General features: G+C 40.2%; 1 long non-coding RNA gene across 1 annotated transcript; it reads right to left on the bottom strand.

The window, feature by feature from the left end:
- Nucleotides 1-1,100: 1,100 nt before the first annotated feature.
- Nucleotides 1,101-7,361, bottom strand: LOC149917121 (uncharacterized). Its single transcript, XR_016468611.1, has 3 exons — nt 7,247-7,361; nt 6,894-7,099; nt 1,101-1,186 (listed from the first exon to the last, which is right to left on the bottom strand). It is a non-coding gene; the product is annotated as an uncharacterized LOC149917121 (long non-coding RNA).
- Nucleotides 7,362-10,923: the final 3,562 nt, after the last annotated feature.

The raw sequence follows: 10,923 nt of genomic DNA, 5'->3' as shown, positions 1-10,923 counted from the left end.
AATACAGATCACTGCAGCAGAGCTCTTTTACAAGAAAGGATGCGAATCCATTCTCATTGATTAGTTAATTTATGTTCTACAACTAATCGAAACACAAATCTCATTAGCCACAGGTCAGTAGATGTGGGGAGGGGGAGAGAAGAAAATCATTTGGATAGCCCAGTTAGCTGTAAAGATATAATTATAAGCCAAACTGTTTTAAAGCCAGTGCCTTGATCAGCATGTGCAATGGGCTGTCAGCAAGCCATTGTGCGACTTCTCCCCAACGGTGCGAGCCTTCAATCTATTTTTAAGTAAGATGGTTGCAGGCACTCAGCTATTACAGCGAGAGCAGCAGCGCTGGCTCACTCCAAAGCAAAGAAAATGATGCACACAAAATACATATATATATATATGTCACAAAGCGTACGCAAAGCTGACGGAATCATAAGCAACATTAATTAACCTCCTTCTCATTTGAAGTAACTAAAACAACTCTCTGACCTCGTCCCTGATGGTCTGTTTCATCCACATCCAATACAATACCAGATTGAAAACATCACATACAGTCAGATCAGTTGTCTGCTTCTCCTGGCTGTTCTGCAACACGTCTACACCTGTGAGCACCATCCCCAACCTGATGCATTTGCAGGGAAATAACTGACACAGTTCCCAGCTTAGAGATGTGTAAGTATAGAAGTATTCGTGCTCAAAACATTTTCAGTTCGTTGCTGAATCCTGTTTGATGAATTAGAATTTGACAACTCTATTCTAATACAAATTATTTGTTAATTAAATGAAACTTTAACATGCGGTATGTAGGTTTTTTCCACTCATATTAGAAGTAATGGGAGTCATTTCATTAAAAGCTCATATGTTGCACTACAATTTCACCCCGAAGTCTTTTAGCAACAAAGTTTCAAAATGAAATTATTATTCCAGGCAGATCTTTTCCTATTTCCGCAGTACCTTACATTTCGTAATTGCTTTATAGTATGTTAAATGCATAAAATAATATTCAGCATGTAGTAATAGCGAACCCTTTGGAGATAAAGAGCTCTATGCACACACCAAACTAAGGCAGATGGGCAAATAGCAAGAGTTACCCCACTTCTGCAGCTTAGCAAGCACGGGCACAGCCTGGTGAGACTCATCCGGGGGAGTGGAACTGCCCAGGCATCATCACAGCATGGCAGCCCTTCTCCACCTGGAAGAGATTGAGAAGAAAGTGGAAAGTCAGAGCAAGGGTGATGGCCCGGTGTGTTGTATTTGTTGTCTCCACCAATGCTTGCAGGATGGAGGTGGGGGCATCCAGAACACAACCCCTCCCTCCCCAGCAGAGACACAGAGACCACCAGTAGAATCATAGGGGTTGGAGGGACCTTTGGAGATCATTGAGTCCCACTTTCCTGCTAAAAGTAGGTTCCTTGCAGTAGGTTGAGCAGGATGGAGTCCAGGCAGGTCTTGAATATCCAAGTCAGATGCAAACATGGAGATGCCACGTGAAGAGGTACCCATGGCTCTGCATTCTGTGACTAAATCTCCAAGAGCAGCAGCGAGGGCCATTTGTAATGCTGAGGCTTTCCACTTGGAGAGATAGGAACACCATTGCAGCAACAGTTAGAGATGGAAAACATAATTAAGTCAAAACAATCACTCCTGTTGTGTTGGATTAGCACTGGGTTTTCTGGTCTCCATGTGTTGTGTTTGCTGGGTTGTTTTGGTTTTGTTAAGAGATTATCTATGTTGCAAGGATTGAAGCAGCCTGTTTGCATTGCAGCACTTTTGCTCCTTCAGGTTGTTTCGGTGAGAAATATGGGAAATATTGCCTTGGGAGTCTCAGATTTCTCCAGTGAACACCCAGCTTTGATGTCTCCTCAAAGCAGCAGCACAGGGAGAAAACTGAGGTTGTGTCGGTCTCAACATCTCTCTTCTTTAGGATCAGTCAGAGCAAAAGACAGAAAACTAGGAGGTTCTCACATGTTATTCTCAAGAAATTCAGTGACTCATTGTATAACCTTTGGGAAGTCACTTGACCTCTTTGGCATCCATTAACCCACATGAAAACTCAGTAAATGGTAGGACCTTGCTGAAAAGCAGATACTTAAAACTGAATTTTCCTGGGTAAATAAATGAGAAAAACAACCAACAAAGAAAGGCACTGTTCAAAACTCATCTCGTGACCCCATTATTCATGGATCATTAGTGTAATAGGCCACATGGGATCCATAAAAGGCATTATTGCCTTTTATGTCATTGCGTATTTAGAGAGTGATAATCCATATATTATTGGAACAATATAGACTCTGGCAACTCCTTCCAGCCTATTTTATGAGATTCTGAGATTTCAAAAACAATAACCAATGAACATCCTATATATCTGCATACGAGTTATCATGAATAGTAACTGCAGTGCATTAACAAAGAAAACTCCTTTTAATCTCTGGACTGAAAGCATCTAGTTCACATTATGGTAAGTAGTTGGCAAATGATCATTTTATTAAGTTAAAGGCACTCATTAGTGCTGCTTTGAAAAGGCTATGAACCCTGCCCCTCCCTACAGAGAAGTATTAATGCGTTAGATGGCTGAAAATACTCATAATCAAATGAAGCGCAAACAGAAAAGCTGGATCTAACGGCACATATGCAATATTTTCTGTATTTGTGGTTCTTCTTTTTTTTAACTTGTCTGCAACATATGGAGACTCCAGAGTCTCTGAAAAGGACATAGGAAGCTACTGTCTTGAAATTAGTTCTAATAACAGTTATAAAGGAACAAAACCAAATTCCAACCGAAACAGAAAAGATTTTGCACAGCGTAAGGTGCTGCCACTGCCTTGTATCTTAGCATTATCTTATTTTTGTTTTCTGCATTCCACATCCTCAAAGTATTTCAGTAGATATTTCGTCCATAAATATAGCTTAGAATTTGTACCCAGTATATCAAGGACTACCCCAACATATGTAAAATGATACAAAAGCTGTTCTGTGCGCTCAGAAAAGTGGAGGGAAGGAATCCATAGTCTCCTTTTGAATGCTTTATTTCCTACAGCCATCAGCACCCAGGTAAGATATTAACACACCTTACGCCAGCTGCAGCTTCCTAGACTCCAGCTTGCAGATCAAGAGACAGCTTTCCCTGTTCTCTGACCCTATTTGCTTCCATTCTGCAGATCTGCAAGCTGACCAGCTCATACAGTTGTTCCTGAATGCATTTCTAAGAACCTAAATGTGTTAGCAAAGATTTGCTGCTTAAATGATACCAGCTCAACCAACTCACACTGATTGTCAGTGGGTTGGGAAACCAGCGCCTGAAGTGCTCAAACAGCAGCTTGGAGAAGAAATCTACTTCCAAAGGACTTGCAGATGGCAACAAGCCACAGCCTTTCCACCAGAGCTATGCAGAAAGTCCCTAAATGGGGCAGTTGTCCTCATTTTAAGGCTGTCATACATTGTTGGAATAATGCAAAGCTCCTTTGAGAGCGGCTAGGAGCAAGCTCTTGATCCATATCTCTAAAAGCACACAGTTGACACCACATGAAACCTAGCAATACAGCCAAGGAACTATACAGAATCAGGTAAATTCAGCTCATGGTGAATTTTAATAGGTAGGCAACATCTCTGCTTGTAGATGTGGCAGATATGTGTATCATCTTGCACCCATTATAAGAAGCACTCCGTAAGAAAAAAACAGGCTCCTATATCCTCCCCATCTTCTTAGGCAGTCAGGTTTTGAATTTACAAGGAAATAAGATTTCGTGAGCCTATCTTTATTACTGTGTGATTAGGCTATTATTACCTGGAAGGGGGCAGAAACATGAATACAAAAAGATTTTCTGCACTGACCATAATGATCCTGCCTATTAAACACTGCCTCACTCCGGCAAACTTTGAAAAAAATAATAATAATATTTTATCAAAACACCCATTAAACTGTTACAGGTCTTTTCTGCCTTTTTCTCCATCAGAGCTGATTACACAGGGTATACATCTCTAAGCATAAACACCCAGCTTTCTTCTTTTAAAACCAGTCATCTCCTTCCTTCTCTTGTCTGATTCACTCTCAGATGCCAAAATCCAGCAGATGTGGTATTGCAATTGCCTCCACATGAATGGTTTCAAAAAAATAAATTAATAAAACTTTCTCTCCAACATGAGAGCAAAAAATTCAGAGCTCTAAGTTTCTGTAGCAGGATGGCAAACTGCAGCCAGCCAGAAAGGAGGTGGATTTTCTGTTTTTATTCACCTTTCTATGATTCTTTCTATCAGTATTATAAAATAGTTGGGTATTTTATGACACTATGTATATATATATAAGTCCTTTGTACTTCTTAAAATAAAAAACACTAATAAAAATAAAAGTAAAACAGACATTTTGTTCTGCAGATGCCTTGGGCTGATCTTCACTGTGCTTGCCATAAACTCATTTGCCAGGACACCATGAAGGTCTAGCAAGACTGAGAAACATCACAAAGTCTCCTCAATGAAATTAAAGTGTGTTCTGCACTTTTGTTTTAAAATACTACCTTTTTTTTATCAGCAGTTCATACAAATCTTTTTTATGACATCAACTCACCCCTGTGCCATTTGGCAATGGAAAGCCCAGCGCATTACATAAAGTAAATACTGCGTGATCACAGTGGGTATATTTCTTCATATTGTCTCTTGAAGGTGCAGCCAGCCATGCTATAACACTTTCTATCAGGGGAAGGAAGAATGTGGAGGAGGTCTCATGTCCAGCCACTTATGGGCATTTCACAAAGTGGGATTACTATAGGAGAGTCTGCAGCCCTCAAGGCTCCACACAGCTTCCTGGCTCATGGTCTTAGCCTAAAGACAAAGAAGCCAACAACATATTGAATCTGCACGATCCTACGGAGCTGTGCCATGGTTTTGCTTTGCCATCACCTCTTCCTGAATAACAGTATTCAGAAGACAAGTTGTAGTCTGCCAGGTTGGCTGTTTTCACAGACACTATCAGGGTTTGAAACCATGAATCTGCAGTGGAGCTAAAGATCCGTCCCCTTAAGTTCCAACTGACAAACTAGATATATGTCGAGCAGTATTACATCCCCCTCAGATTATTTTTCCTAATTTGGTCTGTAATGACTACAAAAGATCCTGAGATATCCTCAAGGCACAAGTAGCCATGTGAATATTATAGATAATCTGTCTGGTTTATTGGGAGAATTTACTCACATCTGCAGTCACATTGAGACATCAGCTAGGATATGCAGGCAGGCAGGTTAAATGTTAATTTCCTTTCTACTGTACCATTTTCTAACCTCCGCCCATGAATCAAAGTGAGTAAAAGGTTCCTCACTTAGAGACATAAAACAAATTGAACAAATTATGTTACTTAACTGAGGAAGAACCAGCTAGTTCATTGATTTTTTGTTTGGCTTCACATGTCTCTTTTTAATTAATATGAATTTGCAAACATGATTTTTAATTTTAGACCATAATGTCCCATATATTCCAGCTGGGTTTTTCCAAGTTAGACAGGTCCAGAAGTGCACAGATACCTCAAACTAAAGAGAAAAATCTGAAATTTGGATGCAGTAGTTTGACTTCATTAAAACCAATGGTCTTGTGGTCTGTTCCTCCATAAGTCAGGGCAGCTCAACCAAAGGTAGATTTAGCTCTGGGAGCAATATGAAGTCAGGCCCCGCTGGGCTTGAAAGACAAAACAGCCACCACAATATCTCTAAAATGAATGTAAAATTAGAAGCCGGGGTCTGAGTACAATGCAGTTAATAGGATATGAAAAAACAGCCATTAACTTCTCAGTTCTTTTAGATGGGTCATGAATCACGGTCATCAGCAGCAACAAGTCTCTTAAGCTGACAATTTGCTATTTAAGGAGTACAAGAAGAGAGGGAATTTAAGCTTGAGCCAAGGTAAGGTACATTTCTCTTTCTATAGCAGCACTGACAGCATGAAGAGGAAATGCTTAATACTAATGGGGACCTCTAAATTTTTTACTTACAGGATATTTTGGTGAGTATCTAAAAATTGCCTGAGTTTATTCTTACATGGAAGGTGCAAAATTTCCACTGTGTTCTTGAAGTATGTGTGTAGAAATAGCACACAAATGCAGGTTTCAGAAAGACAAATGTGCTCATGACTGCAGATTTGGGATTTTCCGCTGAAATTGTTATCCTAGAGAGTTAATTCTTCTGTCAGTAGTGCATTAACAAAATATCTTTGCTACAGGAAATACGATTTCATTTTTTTTGGTGCTGGTGAATCCATTTCCATTCTGCCTGTCAGCTCTTTTCCTTCTGGAAACATAACCTTCTGCTGAATTACTCATTACCTCTTTTTGCTCAGCTGCTTCTCAAAGCTTGGCCTACTGCATATATACCCATGACATGCATACATGCAATTGGTTCAGATGGATGCCTTACTCTCTTCCACTTCAACTTCTCAGACTCTTGGTCGTGTGGCCACAGGTGTCCTGGCCTCCTCTGACAATGGGGACTACACTCACACTAGACTAAATTCAAACTAGATCTGCATTTCAGAACTTCCTTCTGCAAATCTATGTACTGATAATGAGTAAGAAATTTGACAGTGGTTCTCCTGAATTGCCTGTAATCCGTGTCAGGAAAAGTGTATGCACAAGTATTTGTATGAAAACACTTACTCCATCATCATGAATCCAAACAATGATGTGTCGGGCTCAGAAGAACCGAGAAAACATTATCTATTAAAACATTACTGCCTAGAAAACTGCTGCTTAGCACTAGGACTCCTGCAAATGACGAAGGAAAGAGCAGCTGTTTGATGCCAACTGGGTGGAAAATGGGAGGCAAAAATAGCTTCTGAAATGTTTGTCTGAGGAACAAAGGTTACAGCATAGTAGTGAGAGCAATACTCCAACCAGAGCCAACGTGTCTTCCTCTCCTTACCTCCCCTTTCTGAGTTGAACATTGATACGTGCAGATAGAGCTGTTCTTCACTTTGCACTGAAAGTCTTTCTAGCGCAGATTCTTTTTTCTAATTCCTTTTTGCCATTTGCAGAATGCATGTCATCCAGCTCAAGGTTTTCATTGATATTTATCCATAGCCACTACAAGAACAGCGCAGAACTTTTCAGACTATTTTAGTCCTCTTCCTTGAAAAAAAGACAGAACATGAAAATCGATCAAAGAGACCTTCCTTCTAAAACAAAAATTTGGAAAAATAAATTATAATTGAACCCCTCATCTAAACACACACACACACAAAACATTTCACTTTGAATATAAAAACAGCAACTCACAAGTGCCAGGCTGGACTTTTTTTTTCTTTCACTTCCATCAAACTACGTTGGAGATGTTCCTTGTGGGCACTCAGCACTACTGGAGCAAGGTTATCTCATGGCCAAAGAATGGTCACAATTCAATATTGAACGCTGCACCATCTGGAAGAGAAAGTGAGCAACAGAGCCATCAACTCCACATAGGGTCACACTGATGTGGGGACACCCAGTATCATTGCCCCCTGCCCAGGAGCCATGGTAGAGGAGATGACCACAAGTGAAGGTGAGCAAGGCCCCACAGGTCTTGATTTTAAAGCTGAATTCTGTGGTTGGGTAAATCTTGTTCTGATATCTGTATAATATTGTACCTTTCTTTTGCTTATGGTGTTAAATGTTAACCTGAGGCAAAAATGTAGGTTATGGCATAATTTATTAAGAAATCAATACCATATTCCCCAGTAATGGCACAAACACTACAGCTTATAATAGCTTTACTGTAGTATTGTATTTTTTTATCATTACTTTCCAATATGATAACGCTTGTTCTAAGGTCAACAGACATCACATGGTCAGGTAAATATTTTGAAAAGAGCAAGTTGCAGCAAGGTGGGATGATGCCCGCTCCAAAAGTGCTCCTATCAGAAGCGTGCTGCAGGCCCCTGTTTTCTGCCCTTAACAGCATTATGCCATGTGAAATCTTGATGGCTTGTTGAAGGTTTTTCTGCAAAACCTCTCCTCTCAGAACGAGGCACTAATCTTTTAACATACCAAGGCATCTCCAGCTACGTGCCAAACACACAACATGCAGCCCTGTATCCCCAGAACGTGCACCGTAAAGCATGAACTTTAAAATTCATTCCTTTCTTTTACTGGTTGTCTCATTAGTGGCTAGGTTGTCCATCGTGCACGATGCAAAGCTATAAACCAAGGAGCTGCAAAGGCACTTGGTGCATGCAGCTGGAGCAATGAAGAATGTGCTCAATGAGATTACGCTAACTTTATATAACTTATTAAAATAAATATCAAACTTTGTTTTGCCTCATTCAATTTTTGATGTTAATTAAGTAAGCACAAGCATAAGAAAGGAAATTGGATTTGCTACTTAAGGAACTTCCAATAAAGCCATGGACGTTAGTGAGATGAGTTTCTAATAAACATTAATAAGTGTCTATATAACGAGCAGTGCTTGTCTTTAAGAACATTGGATTTTTCTCACAGGATACGGACAGCAATAAAATACATTTGCAAATATGAAGATGTATTACAGGCACATTTTTCACTACCAGTCTTAACCAGCCTCAGATCCCAGCTTTCCGATTCTGTGACCTTGGGAACAATCCTGGGCCAAGAAATTTAAAAAACCATTTTAAAATTCATACAAACGTAATTTAGGAACAGCACCGGCTAGATGGGAACTTTAGACAAGATTTTTACAGTGAATAATGCTTTTCTTTGTCCATATCAGACAAATTTAATGTTGCTACTACATTTGACATCAATCACCCAGTCATGAGCAGCCACATCCTTGCTCAGCCTAATGACAGCAGGGAAAGGTGTGCAGCCCGAGCAGCGCGGCTCTGCATATGGAAACCCAGCGGCAGCCAGGGCTCTGATTTCTACCTTTCCTGCCGCAGCCAGAAGAAAGCCATTAGAGCCAAGGAGGGACACGTCTCCCTCACTGTTATGCTCATTTATTGCTCCTAAGATTGGATGTTTTCTAAGATATCCACAGCCGGGCAACAGGATAATGTTTGGAGCAGATTTTGTGCGCCTGCTGCCCTTGCATTTGGCAGCTGGGATCAGTGACAGATGCACAAGGAGAAGAATTGTGGAGCAAGATGGTGACATTTTCACATCACCTTTGGAGCATAAAATGCCACCTTTTAAACAGAAAGGCATTACAGGGTGCTGAGGGTGCCACATTGCTGGTTAAAGTCATAAATCTGGTATCAGTGACAACACATAACAAAAGAGCAGAGCTAGTTCAGAAAAAAAAGAGACCTTTTTCATTAAAACAGGAAAAAAAAAAAAATGCTTATAATCCCCATTTTCACCGGAAAAGGTTATTTTTTAGCATGTATTTCCATTTGAGACTGCTGCTACCATCCCTGGTTAGCAGACTTTCACGCAGACTGTCCTGCAGCACTCACGTCCTCACTCAGGACAAAATAAACAACTTCATCTGAGGAGCACCATGCCCAAACCAGTCTCCTCCACAAGCTGTGTTTTTCCCCTCCCCAGAGGCCCATCTGCCTGGGAGGCCACGCTCACTGAGCTCCAGGGATCTGGTTGGAGCTGTATGGGTGAGGAGCAGCCGCTCTGTGCGCACCCATTACACGAGCAAAGGAAAGGGCAGCCCCTGCACAGCCATCAAACTGAGCAGTGAGCACTCCTTGCAGAGATCCTGCAGCATTTTCTGCCCCTGCAGTGTGGCCTGTTCATTACTTCACTGTTCAAATATGCTCAAAGGCTGCTGGGATAGCTGCAGACACGTATTTGGGGTTACAGCTTGTTCGGACAGTTATTCCACCCAAAGAAAAGCCAACAGTTCTTCACTGGGGGCACGACTGGTAAAATTCAGCCTCAGCAAAACAAACTTCTGTGCTGCAATTACTCCTCAAACAGCCACCAAATCAAATACGTTATGGTAGCAGAGACATTTCTGGCACAGACTTGCCCACTGGCACCAAAGTTACTAACTTCAAATACGTGAATTTGTTTGCCCATAATTAGTATGATGTATCTCAACCCATTCAAAATAATAACTGCATCCCTTCCTGGTAATGAAAAGTGATTAATTTTCAATTATGGTAAGTATCCAATTTTTCACAGTGCAGCACTGGTCTAAGTCACCCTATCTCTAACAGTCTAATTACAGGCATTAAAAGTTCCTTATAATTATTGTAGAAAGATCAGTAAAATTAAAACTATTGGTTACTTGCTGCTGTTATTACATCTGCTCTAATGCAGCCAAAGCTTAAATTTATGTCGGAGCTGCCAGCCATTTCATCAGTCTCTTTTTGTGACTTGTTTAGAACAACTGGTTTTATTTCACGGTCTCAGTAACTGTTCCAACAGGTCTATTAGCGGTTTGGCACTCTACGTTTTGTAAAGCTTTAATTAAGTGAAACAAGCTAAAAATCACTAATATGTGCCTTTAGCAAAGTAGCAATGTAATTATCTCATTTAACAGATAACTACTTGTATTTCATTTTTCAAAGCACAAAGAGGAAACTAGCTCTAAATGTCACTTTTCAGGCTCATTAAACTCACCGGGGAAATATCAAATTAGAGATTTCCACTACAAATACTATAATAAACTCTACGAGCTGATATGAACAACACGAGTATTTGGGGAAGGGACAAGTATTAGAAAACAATCTGTTTTGCAAAATAGATGTTAGTTGCATATTTACAAACATCTTTTTATTGCGGCATCAACGAAAATTTGAATCCCTTTTAAAAGAATCCAAGACTCCAAATCTTACATTGCTCATATTTTGCAATATAAAATAAAGAATTTTATATTCAATAGACAAGTCCTTTTTTCTTACGCTCTCTAATCATCTTTTTTTTTTTGCTAAGTCACCTTTCCTAAGTCACTCCTTCTGAACTGCCTCAGAAGTGCCTGCAGTGAGAAATTAATGCAGAAGCAAGCGCACAGTCTGGAGATATGATGCATTTGTTCTTGCATCTGA

The sequence above is a fragment of the Phasianus colchicus genome, chromosome 8 (genome assembly GCF_987193195.1).
Source record: "Phasianus colchicus chromosome 8, bPhaCol1.hap1.1, whole genome shotgun sequence".
Lineage (NCBI taxonomy): Eukaryota > Metazoa > Chordata > Aves > Galliformes > Phasianidae > Phasianus > Phasianus colchicus.
Note: the sequence above shows the minus strand (reverse complement) of the source record. Positions and strands in the feature narration are given on the sequence as shown.